General features: G+C 45.2%; 1 long non-coding RNA gene across 1 annotated transcript; it reads left to right on the top strand.

Annotated features, from left to right (window-relative positions):
- The first annotated feature begins 2307 nt into the window (after positions 1 to 2307).
- Positions 2308 to 9762, top strand: LOC128840895 (uncharacterized). Its single transcript, XR_008445726.1, has 3 exons — positions 2308 to 2781; positions 4548 to 4660; positions 7894 to 9762. It is a non-coding gene; the product is annotated as an uncharacterized LOC128840895 (long non-coding RNA).
- The last annotated feature ends 8481 nt before the right edge of the window (positions 9763 to 18243 follow it).

Below are 18243 nucleotides of genomic sequence, written 5' to 3'. Positions count from 1 at the left end.
CTACTGCGTACCCTGTGTAACTCTTGTTAACACACCTGAACCATCTACACATCAGGCATGCAATAAGATGTGAAGGGAGAGAACCTCCTCTCAAACCCAGATGAAATAACCAGCCTATTTGTTCTGATTCACATCTAAAATGAAGAGGCACACCATAGCAACTGCTAGGGCTTAGGGGAGGCTAGTGAAAACAGGCAGCACTGTATGTCCAGAGATGGCTTGTACCAGACATTTCTGAACTCTGGGGGACTTGGAACCTAAACTGGACTGAAACATGAACCAAACAGAAAAAAACTCAGACCCGAGCACCTATAAACTTTGGGGGAAGTTTCTAAATCTGGATCCAGAAGGGGTTCCCAATTTTGCAGCTAAAATTCATTCTGCTGGTAAAAAAGACTCTACATAAATGAGTTTCCCAATTGGGCTAATGCAGCTCTTTGTTCCTACCGTAATGAATGCTGCCCCTGGAGATGTTGTCTACCAGGACTGAACTTTGACTTCTGGTCATTAAGGTTACACACATATCCTAGCTGAAGTAAAGGACCAGGTCACTTGCTGGCGGGAAGTAATGGATTCCTAAACCTCATATATGGCCTAACCAGAGGGGGTTGAGGGATGGGGGAGACAAAGCCACTTTGTGTTAGCAAGCGTTAGAGCCAATTGGCTCCCACCAGTATTTAGGCCCTGGGGCTGTTCCTTTGATTTCAATGGGAATATTTATATTTAGCTTAATGGGAACAAGACTGACCACTTAAGCATTGATATTTATGGCACACATTAATTGTTTTCTTAGGTAACTTGGTCACAAAACCCAAACAATTAAGAACAAATAGGACATTCAGTATATGCTCTAGCTCATCCATTAACTAAACACCAGGCTTCATCATAACAGCGAGTTTCAGGAAAACTTATTATCTATGAGGTTATCTGATTGATCTGAAAAGGTTGGTTGTGCAGAGGGAAAGGGTCAAATTACCACTTGCCACTGTTGCATTTTTGATTGAGTAAGATCTGTACGGGCCTCGAGGAAAACCGCACAAAGGTCAGGCCGAGTCCGGAAGTAGTGCTAGGCCTTAGAGCAAACAGCAGCTGTTCGTCCTGTGCTCCCAGCCCTCCCTGCTAACTTATTTATTATCTCTTCCTGCGTCATTTGTCATAATCTCTGACTAGTCAGGCCAATTAATCATGGCTCAGAAAAAATGAGATTTCTCACAAGGAGATTATCCGTCTCTGCCAAATGAGAGATAATTCAATTAGCTTCCTTTTCTAAACATTTATTAACTGGTTTGGGTAAATTAGCCCATTTTGTAATTTAGCTATAATTTGGGAAGATTTAATATATAATTAGGTGCACAAAATCCTATGTTAATGGAACATTACGGTTGAGATTTTAATTACCCCAAAGTCAGAGAATGTGGAGGTAAGGGGTCTGATTCCCTTATGGAGGGGAATGATAGAATGTCATAGGTATGAAACCAACAAGGCTCTAGAGAAGTTACCCTTAAGAGCCCCAGTTCTGGAAAGCATTTAAGCACAAGCTTCATAACTTTCCTGAATAGAGAGCTTTCCTTGAACTGGGATCAAAGCCCGCAGAATTTAACTGATAATATTTATCATTTTTTTGTACCATCCTATAGTCCATATATTATATAAACACACACACACCCCCCCCTATTACAGTGGTTCTCAACCTTTCTATACCTGGGATCCCCCTGGGACTTTCCTCCCATCTAGCCAGAGCCAATTAGCAGTACAGTAAGGGCAGGGTGGCTGCAGCCACCTGCTTGTGACCATATATCGATTCAATTCTATAGGATAGTTTGGAGAACCTGCTGAAATGTTGTTTCCTGGTTAATTCTGTAGGCTGTTTCCATAATGGTGTTGCCAATTTCATACTAGAGTACTTCTATTGGCTTCAGTGGAATCATTCCTGATTGATACTGGATCAGAATTAGGCTCATTCACACTGGGGTAAATCAAATGCACTGAAGCCAATGGAGTTTATATGTGTAATGTAATAGAACTAGGTGAAGTATAAATATACTGTAATATGACACAATTCACTTCATTTACTCAGTCTGACTAGAGGAGCAGTGTTGAAATTATGCTGAAGAGAATGTACAATAAATAGATGACCCTCCTCTGTGGCTCACTTAGCCCTCCCTTCTTTGTTCTGTGTGTGCATCTAGGCAAATGTCCAAGGAGGAGGAAGAATGCAAACTTCGGGCTGCTTCTGCACTGACTGTGCAGATAAACTCCCACTGATAACAATGAGAGCTCGGTGAGCGAAATGGCAGCCCGAAGAGGGCTGGGTCATGTGAGCGAGAAACAGAACCTTCATTTTGTTCAAATCCTGCATCTCCCATTCTTGGGCTGCCCCAGCTTATGCCCTCTCTTGTAATTGCCCCAGAGGCTAATGCAGGGCCACAGAAACAAAAAGGGGACCGGACTGCCTGAGCAATCAAAATCCTTTACAGTGAGAGCCGTAAGAAGCTCAATCTATTTAATTTATCCCAGAGAGGTTGAGGGGGTGACTTGGTCACACTCTGTAGCCGAATGCTGTTTAATTTAGCAAAGGTAGAACGGGATCCAGTAGCTAGACAAATTCAGACTGGAGGGAAATTTTTAACAGTAATTGTTATTAACCATTGGAACCACTTACCAAGGGATATGGTGGATTCTACATCTTATAGAGTCTTTAAATCAAGACTGGGCGGCTTTTTCTCAACCAGGAGTGATGGCTTTGATGGATGAAATTCTATGGTCTGAGTTATGCAGAAGGTAAGACTAGATGTTCTTTTGGTCCCTTCTGACCATTACAAAAAAAAAAAAAAAGTATCTATGAAACTGAGGATTTGTTGCCAAAACACTAGTTTTTCACATAATGAAGGGGGTGAGCTTATATATTTTTTTTAAATACAGACATTTCCTTTGTTATTTCTATATGTTTGCTTTTAAAAATGCATCTCAATCCCAACATAGATGGTATAAAAGCAATAGATTTCCTTATGTTAATCCAGTGTTTGAGAAACTCCTGGTGTTTTTAGAAGATAGTGTCCAGTAGTTGAAGCCCTAAATACACATGGTAAATTAGGTATTATGAGACCTAATATGAATAGAAATGTTTTCACGAGTTACTCAAAAGTAAGTAATAACAGTGGGCTTGATTCTGCATTCAGTTACCTCCAGTTACTTGGAGTCACTACACCGAGGTCACTGGAATTACTACAGGGTAAAAGTGGTGGAAGTGGGAAGAGAATGAGGCCTATTTTCTTTTTATTGAAACAGTCCCTATTTAATTGAAAAATATCAATATATATTAATATGATACAAGTCACTCCAGTCTGACTAGTGGCGCAGTGTTGAAATTGTGCTGAAGAGAATGTACAGTAATGCATGACCCTCTTCTTCTGTGCTCACTTGGCCCTCCCTTCTTCGTTCTTTCTCCAAGCCTGTGTGTATCCAGACAAAAAGACAGTCTCCCTTTCCCCCCACTCCACCAACTTTCATACTTTAAAGCAGTGTACTCTACTGAATTTGGTAATATGCAAGTAATTTTCTAAAAAAAATATTATCATGAAGGATTCTATTATGCAAGCGTTGCTCAGGAGAAATTCCAACTGACCTCAGTGGGAATTCTGCCTGAGTAAACATCCCATTGAAGTAAATGAGACTACTCTCACCTGCTTATAGTTAAATTCGTAAGACTTTGCAGAGTCAGGGCCTATCCTTTGAAAGGTCTTTCATTAACTCTCGAAGGTGTGGTTAACAATACAGGTAAAGCTTTTTTAAGCTATTGGGCCAGATTTGCTCCAGCCCTGGTATATCACTTTGGTAGACCCATTCTTACTCTGCAAAGGGCTGGGGGAGAATTCACAGGCTCTGTGGATGGCCACAGTACGTTGCCACCTCACAACCCCCAATATAGAGAAGCGTATCGGGAATGAAAAGGTGCATATCATGGGTGAGAGGGGCTGTCTCCATGGCACACAGCACTGTGGAGATTCTGGCTGGTGACATAGCTCATTGGGAGGCTTCCAGAGGCTATGGTACATTCGAATGAAGCAGCTCTCATTTACCCCAGAGATTGAAGTATAAATTACATTTCAAGCATGCAGGAGCCTTGTCTTTCAGTGAGTGTTTTGAATGTATCCTACCTGTGTGGTTAAATGCCGACACCTCCTTTTGAAAAACTGTTAACAGAAAAAAATTGGGGCCAGGGGGAATTCTGATATTAGTTCCAATGGTGTAAATCCAGAGTATCTCTGCCAAAGATTTACACAGGTACTTAAGATCAGAATCTGGCCCAGGGGATCAGAAACTAAACCCTTTCACACATTTTATTAGCCCGCCAAATGTACAGTCGTTTACAATGGAAATAGTGAAAAAGTTCTACAGATTTTATTCATTAGTGGGACATTACTCACATTTCATCTTAAAACAGCAGTGTGCACATTTTTTAATTACAATGACTAATAGAGCATCTGCTGTGTTTTGCAAGTAGGCTGTGTTTCAAGTATGGTTTTGATTTTGTTTACTTTCCTAAGGTTACTGCTGGACAAGGCAACTATAGTTGTAACATGCGAATGGATCAAAGGAACAGAGAAGGTCTCCCTGTATTATGAGAAACATGTGTTTTGACATGACACAGTTGCAGCTGGTAAGCAGAATGCTAAGATTCCCAACCTTCACTCAAATTACTCCTTCTCAGTTATTATATTTCTCTACCCTAAGGCCCTACCACATAATTACTGTATATTTTAGTGCATGCCCCATGTACTACTATTTTTAAAAAGATAGTCTCCCTTTTTTCTCTCTCTATCAACTTTCATTCTTTACAGTAGTGTACTCCTCTTAGAAAATTACTTGCATATGCTGCAGCTTCTATTATGCTTATTTACTAATGGTCATGCTACAGTAAACCTAGTTTTTCCTTTCTGGTCAAATTCATAGACTCATAGACTTTAAGGTCAGAAGGGACCAATTATGATCATCTGGTCTGATCCCCTGCATGCTGCAGGCCACAAAATCATCCCTACCCCTTCCCTGGACTCTGCTGTTGAAGTCCCCAATCCTGGGGTTTAGTGACTTCAATTGGCAGAGACCCTCCTGCTAGCGATCCCTGCCCCATGCTGCGGAGGAAGGCGAAAAACCTCCAGGGCTCAGCCAATCTACCCTGGAGGAAAATTCCTTCCCGACCCCAAATATGGCGATCAGTAAGACCCCGAGCATTTAGGCAAGAGTCTCCAGCCTGACCCCTGTTAGCCATTATATTATTTACCTACCATTGCTTGGTATTCTTTGGCTACTATGTTTAACCATTAAACCATTCCCTCCATAAACTTATCTAACTTAATCTTAAAACCAGACAGGTCCGTCGCCCCCACCGTTTCCCTCGGAAGGCCGTTCCAATATTTCACCCCTCTGACGGTCAGAAACCTTCGTCTAATTTCAAGCCTGAACTTCCCCACGGCCAGTTTATATCCATTTGTTCTCGTGTCCAGATTAGTACTAAACTGGAATAATTCCTCTCCCTCCCTTGTATTTACCCCTCTGATATATTTAAAGATAGCAATCATATCCCCCCTCAGCCTTCGTTTTGTCAGACTAAACAACCCAAGCTCCTCTAGTCTCCTTTCATACAACAGGTTTTCCATTCCTCTAATCATCCTAGTCGCCCTTCTCTGCACCCGTTCCAGTTTGAGTTCATCTTTTTTAAACATGGGAGACCAGAACTGTACACAGTACTCCAAATGAGGTCTCACCAGCGCCTTATACAACGGAAGCAGGACCTCCTTATCCCTACTAGATATACCTCGCCTAATACATCCCAAGACCGCATTGGCCTTTTTCACCGCCGCGTCACATTGTTGACTCATAGTCATCCTGCGGTCTACTAGGACCCCTAGGTCCTTCTCCTCTTCCGTTACTTCTAACCAATGCATCCCCAATTTGTATCTAAAATTCTTATTAGTCGTCCCCAAGTGCATCACCTTACACTTTCCACTATTAAACTTCATCCTATTTCTGACACTCCAATTCACAAGCTCATTCAAGTCTCCCTGCAGAATATCCCTATCCTCCTCCGAATTTGCAACGCCTCCCACCTTCGTATCATCCACAAACTTTATCAGCCCACTCCTGCAATCGGTTCCGCGGTCAGTTATAAATAGATTAAATAAAATGGGTCCCAAAACCGAACCTTGAGGCACTCCACTAGTAACCTCCCTCCAACCTGACAGTTCACCCTTTAATACGACCCGCTGCACTCTTCCCATTAACCAATTCCTTATCCACCTCTGGATTTTCATATCGATCCCCATGTTTTCCAATTTAACCAATAATTCCTCATGGGGTACAGTATCAAACGCTTTACTGAAATCCAGGTATATTAGGTCCACCGCATTTCCCTTATCTAATAAGTCCGTTACTTTCTCAAAGAAGGAGATCAGATTCGTTTGGCACGATCTGCCCTTCGTAAAACCATGTTGTAATTTATCGCAATTGCCATTAACCTCAAGGTCCTCAACTAGTTTCTCTTTCAGAATTTTCTCCAGCACCTTGCACACTACAGATGTTAAGCTAACAGGCCTGTAGTTACCCGGATCACTTTTTTTCCCCTTTCTTGAAAATAGGAACCACATTAGCTATTCTCCAGTCTAATGGGACCACCCCCGAGTTTACAGATTCATTAAATATTATCGCTAATGGGCCTGCTATTTCCCGTGCCAATTCCTTCAATATCCTCGGATGAAGATCGTCCGGTCCTCCCGACTTAGCCCCATTAAGGTGTTCAAGGTTTGTTTCTACCTCGGATACGATAATCTCCCATCCTGTATGCCCCTCTGTCATGGTGCTAGTATCCCTAATACCTCTACTGGCCTCATTAAACACCGATGCAAAATATTCATTGAGATATTGAGCCATGCCTAGAGTATCTTTAATCTCCTCTCCAGCTATAGTCTTCAGCGGTCCCACTTCTTCTTTCTTTGCTTTCTTCCTATTGATATGGCTGTAAAACCTCTTACTATCGCTTTTAATTCCCCTCGCTAGGTCTAACTCTACACGGCCTTTGGCCTTTCTCACTCTACCTCTACATTCTCTGACTTCACTAAGGTAAGTTTCCTTACTGATCCCTCCCCTCTTCCACTCTTTGTACGCTTTCTGTTTTTTCCTAATCGCCCCTTTGAGTCGGTCGCTCATCCAGCTCGGTCTAAAACTCTTGCTTAGTAATCTTTTTCCCTTTTTTGGGATACAGGCCTCTGACAGCTCATGCATCTTTAACTTAAAGTAATCCCAGGCTTCTTCTACCTTTAGATCCTTTAATATGTTTGCCCAATCCACTTCCCTTACCAGCCCCCTTAATTTGTTAAAATTGGCCTTTTTAAAATTATAAACCCTAGTCTTTGACTTAATTCTGTTACTCCTTCCATTTAGTTTAAACTGAATTAGCTCATGATCGCTGGAGCCCAAGTTGTCCCCTACTACCACTTCCTCAACGAGGTCCTCACTACTTACCAGAATCAAATCTAAAATGGCCTCCCCCCTCGTTGGTTCAGCTACCACTTGATGAAGGAATTGATCAGCAAGCACATCTAGGAACATCTGAGCCCTATTATTGCGGATTGCCAATTTACTGGCAGCCAGACAGGAGTCTGCCTGAAAATCAACCTATTGGAGCGGAAACGTGGTCACTACAAGGTTTGATAAAACTGACGTAAAAAATAGATTTTTTTTGTTTTATAAACAGATATTTCATAGAATCATCAAAAACAGATATAAAATAACTCAATAGACATTTTTCCCCTGACTAGTATCTTTCCCCTGAATATTCCATATAGGATCGCCTCATTGCTTTGTCCAGCGGTTTTACACCAAGTTTATATCTTGCAGATGTACCACCTTTTGCTGTATCACTGCCAGAGCTCAAAAACTAAGCAGTGACAGGCTGGGTCAGTATTTGCATAGGAAACCTCCAAGGAACACCTCAGTAATGCAGGAAATAGCGGTGGAAACTAGTAGGTGGCGCCCTTCTCTGCAAATCACTGCGGAACCAATCCCAGCCTGACGTTAGAAGGTACTATGCTGCTGGAGTGCTCCGTACCAGATGAGATGTGAAACGGGGGCTTAATGGTCTGTGGGCGTGATTGAGTATTTAGGTTGGTGGCAGCATTGTTTTGGTTAATTTGTGAGTCCCAAAGTGTTTAATCTTTGAATGTTTTTAAGGACATGTTTAATGCTCCTCTGCAATTGCCTCAACACTTTCCAATCACAATCCTGTGTTTCAGTTATTTATGTCTTTGACAGACTTTAAATATTTGAGTTGAAGTTTTCCAGGCTTGGTCTCTGCACCAGGTTGGGGGTTTTGTTTGGAGAGACTGAGAAAAACTTGTTCAGCTGTTTGAAACGCTGAGAGTTTTGCCAATAGTAACATTTTTCTGACTAGTTTTGTGTTTAACAGCTTTAGCAACATCATGGTTAGGAGATGGCACTTGGAATTTGTCAGGGGAACAGTCCAGAGATCAGAGAGGTGTCTTACACTGACCCCATGAAAATCCATCCAGATTAAGCCAATTTATAAGACATGGGGGGAGGGGAGAACACACCTGTACGTGTGCAGCAGAATTTGTTCTACTCTTGCTCTTAATTCTGTGATAACCCTGCACATACTCTGCAGCCCCACTCTGCCTACTGCATCACATGAATACATACAGGCTAGAGCTCCAGACAGGACACAGGCAAAGTGGATTTTCCTTGGGGGAAAGCAGCACATCAAAATACCTTTTGGCCTAGGTATAGTGGGCTGGGAGCCAAGACATGATGCATTCTAGTCTCACCTCTTCCACTGCGCAGTATAAAGAATTCTGCGTACTTCCCAACCCTCTATTATTGAGCAAGTCCTTAGGAGGTAGGCAAGTACCTTCCCCATCCACCTTGAAGATCAGATTGGTAACAAAACACCCTTTTTACAGATAGGGCAGATCTGAGAGTTTATACAAAGTCACCTGTGACAGCCCAGTTTGGGGAATGGCAAACCCACATCTCATCTACATCGCCATACTGTTGCTAAGAAAAGAAAAGAAAAAAAAAATCTCTATCTAATGTGTGTGCTTGGCTACAGTACAATTTGGCTTCTTCTGACCACGCAAAGCATCCTTAACAAAGAGCACTTGAAATTCCTAACTCTGTTCCTTTTTTAATAGTAGTTTCCCCCATCACAAGGTAGCTGGTCCCTGTGAGCAGAACTGGGCCCAATGCCCAGATGTCAGAGCTGGTGAGCCCAATCCAGCCAATTAAAAGGGACTGGACTACACTGGGGCCAATAAAGGGCTGCCAGAGAATAGGAAATAGGAGATGGAAGGGAGTAAGTGGGACAGGCTGTGCCTGGGGAAGGGAAGCCATGGTGGAGTGTAATTAACGCCTGTTGTGGGTCCCTAGCACAAAGGGTCAGGTACTTATGGAAGCAGCCCTAGGGCTACTGCTCCAGGAAGGGAGCAGAGCTGACTTAGAACTGGGAAGCTGCCAGATTCAGGTGTGCGGGAGACCCTGGAGGGGTGGCCCTGAAGCCTGAGAGAAAAGAAATGAGCTGAAAGACATATAGCTTTGCTTGACTGTGTTAAGGAAACTGGCCGTGGCAGTGAGTGTTTGGAAGCTGTTCAGAAGTCCTGCCTAGGGACACCTCCCATTTTTCACCTTTAAGGAGATGAGGAGACATATACAAGATACTGCATCTGTGGTTTTACAAAGGAGAGAGCAAATCAACTCGACCTACCTTACCAGCCTGTTTTTTCCCCCCTAAAGGCAGCTATTACACATCCTCCTCCATGACATGTGCAGACTATGTCCTGAAAAAGAAATATACCAATAACATTAAAACCAAATGAGTAACATTTCCCTGTATTCAAAGCTGTGGTGAAATGCTTTAAAGGGATCAGAGGAGAATACAGAAGGGAGGAGACTTTCAGATCAATTAATCAGATTAGAACTTCTATAGGGAGTAGGGAGACAGTGGACTGGTTCATAAGTTTGCTTGAGAAATGCAGGGAAATCCAAAAGAAGGAGAGAAAATGTAGTTACAGTATAAAGCCCTTTCAGTTAATGGTAAAATTCCTATTGACTCCAGTGGAGAGAATGTAGATCAACTGAACAAGCAGGAAGAATAATTACTTAAGGTGGTAAATGGGTTTTAAGCAGGAGTGCCAGGATGAAACCAAGCAAAGAAAAATGCTCTGTCTGAGCTTCAATCTGTTGGACTGGGGAATTGACTTTGAGGGGAAGTGGGGCATTATTTGGGGGGGGGTATTTATAATGGTGCTGGACCAAGTTTTGGAGAATGGCTGCTAGCACTACATATTACATGAACATTTCCTGGCACTTTAGGACTCTTTTCATATAACTTTCTCCAACGTTAACCATCTGGGCTGAAATTTGCTGTGCTAGGTGTCTGCCTTAGGTTGAATTATTTTGAAAAATTTCAACCAAAATGATTCAGCCAGTCCTGGAAGCGAAGCTAGGGAAAAATCCATTGTTTTGCCCATATAAAAAAGCTTCTGGGGACCTTTTCTTTGAAAATTCTAGCACCCGCATGCTTTAGAGCAGGGGGAGTAGCCTTTGTGTCAGCAATGTGCCTTTGCTGTCCTTGTGAATTTAGCCATGTATTACACCTCTGAAAAACAGCAGCTTGCACATGCTCAGAAACTTTTTGGATCTTTGCAGCTAAAAGCTCCAAAGATTCCAGCTGCAGTGAGCATGCCCCAGTCTGCCCGGGCAGGGCAGTGAGCAAGACTTTGCCTGAAATTACAGCTCTGCTGTGGGGTGGGGCAGGGCAGGGGTGAGCACTGGAACTGAAAGCAGGGGGATGTCTCTCCTGTGCTTTTAATGCTTCCTGCTGGGCTTAGGTAGCGTGGAGGAGGAAGCTGCATGATCTGAATGCTGAGGGGACAAGTACCAGACCTACAGGGGGGCAGGGAGTAGGTTAGGACAAGGAGCTAGGAAGGGCAGAGACTGAGACTGGGGGAGGGGAGGAGACTAGGAGTGGCTGGGCAAGGAGACTTGGAGCTGGGCGCAGAGGAGACTGGGACCAGTTGGGCAAGGAGAGTGGAAGTGGGATGAAAAGCATGAGGAGTGGTGAGTAATTGGCTAGGAGAGGAGAATGGGACAGGCACCAGTTTGAGAAGACTGGGTAGAAGGGGGACACAACAAAAGAATCTGTGACCACTATAGCACACTCCCCTTCCAGAGTGTGGAGTGGAACCCTATGTTCCTGAATGTCATTCCTCTGCTGTCAACAGATATCTGTAAAACCTGTCGGCATAGGGTCGCTTCCCCTTCTAGTTCTGGTCCACACAGAGGATGACAACCTACTATTTCTATCAGTTACTCCATTACCTGAAGTGACAGACGTCCTGGTGAAGGATCAAAAGGTTCCAGCCCTGCTGATGAGCCATGAGGGTGTCGATATGTTGCCATCTAAAGGAATTTCTGTTTTCGCAGTTTGCTTTAAAAAAAAATTATATATATATATATATAGGAAATGACACACAAACCTATGTTAAAAGAATATTGATAAGGAGACCGAGTCAAGCGCTTAGAAACTAGGAAATACCAGAATTGAGGTTGCCTGTGAAACCTTAATTTGTCCATGTAATGGGGTTCACTCACCACTCTGGTGCCTCCTGACAGCTGTCATGGGAGTTAGCTCTGCATTGTAGTGTACCCTCTTCAGGTGGTGCCATGCTGCCGTCACTCCTGTTCTAAGACCAACATCTCTCCAAGGACTGCAGCATCCTCTTCAACAACACAGCTCGCCAGCTGTGCTACACTCTGTGCTCCCCACTTCCAGGGGACACTATCACAGTCCCTTAATCTAGCCACTTCCTCAGTGGCAAGTGGGGGCAGGGGAGACCCGGGCCCACCCACTACTCGAGGTCCCAGCCTGGGGATCCTATAGATGGCTGCCACTTGCTGCGCCCCCTCTGACTCCTCTGTAGATTTCCCTGGGCCACTTCCCCACGGCCCCAGCACCCTCTTTGCCCTTGCCCTGCCAGGCGCTGTCTTTAGCTCCCTGGGTCTCTGCTATGTCCAGGGTGCTAGCAGCCCTCCACCTGCAAAGCAACCAGTCCTCTTTAAGCTCCAGGGAGTAACTGAAACTGTTCTGTTCTGCAGCTCTTCTTATATGGGCCTGCCTGGCCCTGATTGGCTGCTCCTATAAGCCCTTCAGTGATTGGCTGCCTCCTGCGCAGCCTCCCTAGGACTCTATTAACCCCTGAGAGCCCAGTGTGGGGCAGCATGGGCACTGACTTCCCCTCTTTTCCATGGGTGCTTGACCCCCCCACTCCACCCCTTCCATGAGGCCCTGCCCCGCCCTTTCCCACCCCTGCCCCGCCACCATTCCAACCCCTTCCCCAAAGTCCCCACCCCAACTCCGCCCCCTCCTTGCCCTATTCCAACTCCTTCCCCAAATCCCCGCCCCCGCCTCTTCCCCACCTCTTCCCCTGAGCGCGCCACGTTCCTGTTCCTCCCCCTCTCTCCCGGAGTGTGCCAACGCTGCCAAACAGCTGTTTGGTGGCGGCTGGGCGGGAAGCACTGGGAGGTAGGTGGAGGAGTGGTGGCGCAGCACGCTCAGGGGAGGAGGAGGAGGTGAGGTGGCGGGTGAGGGGAGCTTGGCTGCCAGTGGGTGCAGAGCACCCACTAATTTTTCCCTGTGGGTGCTCCAGCCCCGGAGTACCCACGGAGTCAGCACTTATGTGGGGCAGGTGCTCTATCACACACCCTCTTGGGTGTCTGCATTGTGATGATTACATACTGCATGACTGATTACATACTGCCTTCTTAAGTGCCTGGTCCTATTGATCCTATCAGCCTGAGCCAGTGCACAGGATGGACCTGCTCCAGGAATGAATCAGGGTTGTGCAGTGAAGGAGGCTGTTGTTTGTAGGACCCCTCCCTGGTTTGTTGTAGAAGTAGGGAGGTGTGCAGTGACTGAATAGGGGATTGCAGGGCGAGGAAGGAGGGTCTTATGGTTAAGGCAGTTGAATGGTGCCCTGGAGAATTGGATTCTGTCTCCTCCATTGATTACCATTGAGCGCTCATTCCCTAAGTGCCTAAGTCACTGAGCAGAGCAGTGCCTAAATACCTTTACAGATCCGGCCCAGAGTCTCCTAGCCATCCAGGGATGGTAGAAAGTGTTACTTGCAGACGCTGTAAGAGCTTAGCAGCAGCAGGGGATCCAAGCAGGGCTGGCTCCAGGCACCAGCTTGTCAAGCAGGTGCTTGGGGCAGCCTTCCAGAGAGGGGCGGCAGGTCCAGCTATTCGGCGGCAATTCGGCGGACAGTCCCTCACTCCAGCTCGGAGCGAAGGACCTTCGGCCGCAGATCGCGATCGCGGCTTTTTTTTTTTGGCTGCTTGGGGCGGCCAATACCCTGGAGCCGGCCCTGGATCCAAGAGCACCCTGAAGCCACAGTCTGAACCGACCCATTATGTGTGCATGCTTTCAACCAAAGGAGAATGAACTGTGGCCACAAACTCTGCAACTCCTCACAGCCAGGCATTCATAAACCCAAAAGGTCAGGACGTTGTTCTTATTCCAAGTCCTAGACATATCTGATCAGTCTACACAGTAATGGTTCCTACAGTATGCACTGCACACCTTTGAAATGGAGGAGAATGCCTCAAAACTGGGATAATTTCTTTTTAATTAACAAATAATAATTGTCCTCAGCCCTTCCTCTGAAGACCTCAAAGCGCTTTACTAGCACTGACTAAATAATTCTCACAACAAACCGGCCTCTGAGGTAGATAAGGGATGTAGGGATCTTTCCATCATGCACTGAAGTGCAGTCAGTTCTGGGGTGGAGCGCAGCAGCTGTTTACTTCCTAATGTGCTGTGTAATGTTGCTATTCACTGTTAAAGAAGGACACTTACCCAATTGAAGTTGCAGGGGAGATAAGCAGGATGTAATGATCACAGTACAAATTTTGCAACAACCCCCAGGTTAAGACCTGCTCTTAAAGAAAGCTTTTATGTGTTAGCTTTTATAATCACAAGTGGTCAGGATTTTACATGTCATCCAAAAGGCAGCATTGTCAGCAGCACACTAAAACCCGTCCGGGCCATTTGTTCATTAGTGATTCAGAGGGAGGAGTACCACCAACTGATGCACCAGTAACACTTCCTGAACCTCATAGGTGGTCTCGCATCCAACTACTGACCCAACTGAACCCTACTTAACATACAAGGGCAACTGCATCACAGCACCACAGTTGTTTGAAGAAAAGCATTACTTAGAAACAGCAGGTTCCTGCTATCCTGAAGCATCTGTTTTCTCGTTAATAGCTGCCAGAGTTCAGAAGCGCCCTTCCTGGCTGGCAACAAAGCCAAGTGGATGGTGGGCACCTCTGCCAGGGACATTCCTGAAGCAGAGAAGGCTTCCCTGCTTTTCTGGTGACACGTATAGGGCCATGCACTGCGTGGACACTTAGCATCCTGTATGGAATGTTTTAAAAAATGCAAAACAAACCACAAAGCAGTAGGATTTAGTCTTAAAACCGAAGGCTACAGAGAGCAGAACGAGACCGTCAGGAAGGCAGTGGAAAACAGATACATGGGACTGAATGTCTTCCAACTCTGAGCAGGACAAAGTCGTCGGAGAGAAAACTGGATTGTTTCTGAGAGCTACCGGGAAGAGCTTAATGTTTCTTCCATGGGACGTCCAGTGCCTTCACAGTTCCACCAAGGGAAATAAAGTCATCAGTCCATTATATTATAGAAGTTGTACCAACTACAAAGTCTGATTTTAGATTTCCTCCAAACTTCCCTGAAGGGTCATGGTTTTAAGAGAGCCAGAGATTCTATTCGGAGCTCTCTTTAAATTAAAAAAAAGGGCAGGTACTGTCTTGTTTCAAGAAACATATTTGGATGAGGAGGATTCTAAATGTATCATAGTTCTGTGGCTAGGAGGAATGGCACATGATTTATAGGTGCCAACACATAGAGGGATATATGAGTTAGCAGAGATGGCTAAATAGGTTTGCTTAAAATGAGAAACCTCCTTCTCATTTTAATCTTCACGCAAAAACCTGAGAACCAAAAGAATTCACTTTCCTATTTCTCCATTTGTACCCAGCTTGCCTGGCTGGGTTCCAGCTGAATTGGAAAAGGTAGGGCAGAAACACTGTGAAAGAAGGTCTTCTTGTGGTATTTCTGGACCAAACAGAAGTAGTTAGGACCAGCAAACTCACATGAGAGCCCTGCTCTTGTGACATTTCCAGCCCATATTTGCTAACCCAAAAGGTTCAGATTAGAGATGGACTGGAAGCTACAACAATGAATCCTAGCACAATGCCCCTCATACAGCAGGAAAGTTGGGATCCAGATTTGAATTTGGTTGCTAGGTCAGACCCATCTCCTGTTCAAAATCTTCCAGATCAGTATCTGATCTCATGGACGTCGAGCTGAACTGAACCTGAACTTGTGATCTTTTGACATTAGCTCGTCTCTTGTAGCAATATGGCCGTTCAAGGGATGAGTGTGAATACACTGATATGAGCTCTCAGGTGCAGAGACAAACACCAGCTATCCCATCTAAGGAGTACAGTGTCAGTCTAACATAGTTTTAGAGGCAGTTTGAGAATTTCTTAGGGGTGACAGTCTCCCCATGTGGACCCAGCCGCAGTGATGTTCCCATGCTCACACCCCGAACCCGTCAGACTCCTGCCTTCTACTTCCTGTTTAAACAAAGAAAATGCCTGTTTTATTACTTCCAAGCCCTACTCCAGTGTCAGGTTGCTTTTGGGCCACCATGCCCATGGGGTTGGACATGCAAACGCACAGCTTACAGGTTCCTGCCACAGGCTCTGAAGAAGTGCCTAATATGGTTGATCCATCCATTCCCCACCAGTATTCAGGGTGTTTGACACCTTCCCAATGTTAGGTGGGGGGTCTGGAGCCAAGGAATGGGCTCTGCACTTGATGTATGAAAGATTTCAAATTTGCAGGTGACGTTGGCCGAACTGTCTCCAGCAGTGAATCTTGCAGATCTACCATGCCTGTGCACCCCCACATTCAAGAGCATGTTGGAATGGTTATTTCCTGGTGGCAGATAATTTGGCACCAGGACAATGTAGTACACTCTCTCTCATTTAGCACACACTGCTCATGTTAATGCTCTCAAGTTAACTGCTCTGTTATGCCAGTCTATATGGACTTCCCTGGGATCTCTGCGGGTTTACACTGGGGTAGCTGACAGCAGAATTTGGCATGGTTTTGTCAATATAATTTTAAATGGGAGAGCCACTTATTGGGAATGTGTGTCCAGAAACTGATTTCATATAATGTACTCAGCAGGCCTTGGAATCTGTCTTATGGTGACACCTCGGAAATCACCTGCCAGAAACAAGAACAGCTAGAAGCCCAATATTAATTTCTTTGTGCAGCTGAGATGTAATTAGAGTGCACTGTTTATAGGACCTTATATCACAAAGCATTGAAACTGCTCTGTACCTTTATATGGAGCTGAGGAAATGTCTGTGTGCATGAAAGTTTCATTCGGTACAACTTTACTTGTACTGAATTAATATAATGAGTGTAAATAAAGCATAGAGAGTATCTGATATGATAGAAACTCTAAACAGACTTGCAGAACTTACCGAACCAGATGAAGGGCAATCTCTTCTTTCTGGAATTTCAGCCCAGCACTAATGACTGGTACGCAGAGAGCAACTCTGCCTCAAGAACTGACTCTAATCAGAAACACAGAGAAAATTCTCCTGCTGTTCACAGTGACCTTTAACCAGAACCTTTTCTAACCAAAAATTACAACACGTTAAACATTTTTTCCCAGACTAAAAACTCGCTCGCACTTGATGAAAAAAGAACTTGGAAGACTATGTGTAACAGTGCCACGTGGTGACACCTGCCATAACAATACCAACATTAAGGATTTCAGCTTTCTAGAGAAATATATCAGTGTCCACCCAAAAAAAGCAATGCCACTCCAAGCTCTGAAAATAAAGAGGAAAAAACTGTGTCCATCCCTGGGTAAAAGGAAAGACATGGCAGAAATGGCATCATACTATCTAGCAGCATACCACCAGATCAGAAATGGACAGTAACAACAAATGAGCCCACGCAAAAAACCCAAACTCAGTATGAAGCCCCATCCTGGGCAGATTGTACCCACCTGTGACAGAGACTTGAGGCTCTCACCTTCTGGCAGCCCTGGTACAACCTGTCATGTTGATGCAGGATTGTTACCTACAGCAGTTTGTGGAACTCTGGTGCTCCATGGAGAACTTTGCTGGAGATCTGTGGCAGGTGGTCACATATAGTGCTGGCTCCATCTCCTGTTTCCAGTGGCTTCTAAAGATGTCCAGACAAAGAGGAGCCTCCCTGGATGCCTTTAAAAGCAGCTGGAAACAAGGAAAATGAGCCAGCCTAGATGTCTCCACCAGCAGCCGCTGGAAGCAGGAACTGCCCTCAGGGTCTGATTAAAAATAACTAACTACTTTTCCGTCGGAGTGAGTGCTGTATTAGCCACAGGGACATGGTGCAATCACAAATGGGAGAGGAGGCATTCACAAAGCACTTTCCCTGTCTGGCCCTTGAATGTGGGGTGCAGGGGAGAGGCTTCCACCATTTCCTTTCAGAGACTACACCATGCCAGGATAGAATTCTCAGTTAGGACATTCTTCCAATTCCTCATTTCAACCCACTGTGGCTACTTCTATCCACTTGTACTGCCCTAAACCATTTCTTCCAACTATTTCCCATCACACAGGCTATGTGAAAACCTCAAAGCCTGAGTTTGCATCCAGATCCAAACTTTTCTGAAGCTCCAGGGTTTTAAGGTTCAAACTTTAGTTTGGTCCATTCCACAGGGGGGAGGTTGTCTCTCACCCTGGCTGACCCCAACGCACCACCCGAGCAGGCTGAATGCCATCCTGCCAGTCCATCTCTGAACTGCACCCCCCAAACATGCTTGTGCTCCACACTGTTCACTTCCTCCCCCTTGTGTCCCATCCCGACACCACCTGGAGGGAACCTACTGTCACCTGTAGAGGGTGAGGAGACCCAGTAAGCCAGCCTGTACTCCACCCTAATCCCACAGCTCGCTGGGGCTCTATGCTGGTGGAACCTCCATGGACCTGTGAGCACAAGCATGTAGCATAGTTCAAGGACTTTCCCAACACTTGCTCATTGTGAGGCAACAGGGAGACCCAGGCGCACATCTGTGCAAAGTGCCC

This window comes from Malaclemys terrapin, chromosome 7 (genome assembly GCF_027887155.1).
Source record: "Malaclemys terrapin pileata isolate rMalTer1 chromosome 7, rMalTer1.hap1, whole genome shotgun sequence".
In the NCBI taxonomy this organism is placed as follows: Eukaryota; Metazoa; Chordata; order Testudines; family Emydidae; genus Malaclemys; species Malaclemys terrapin.
Note: the sequence above shows the minus strand (reverse complement) of the source record. Positions and strands in the feature narration are given on the sequence as shown.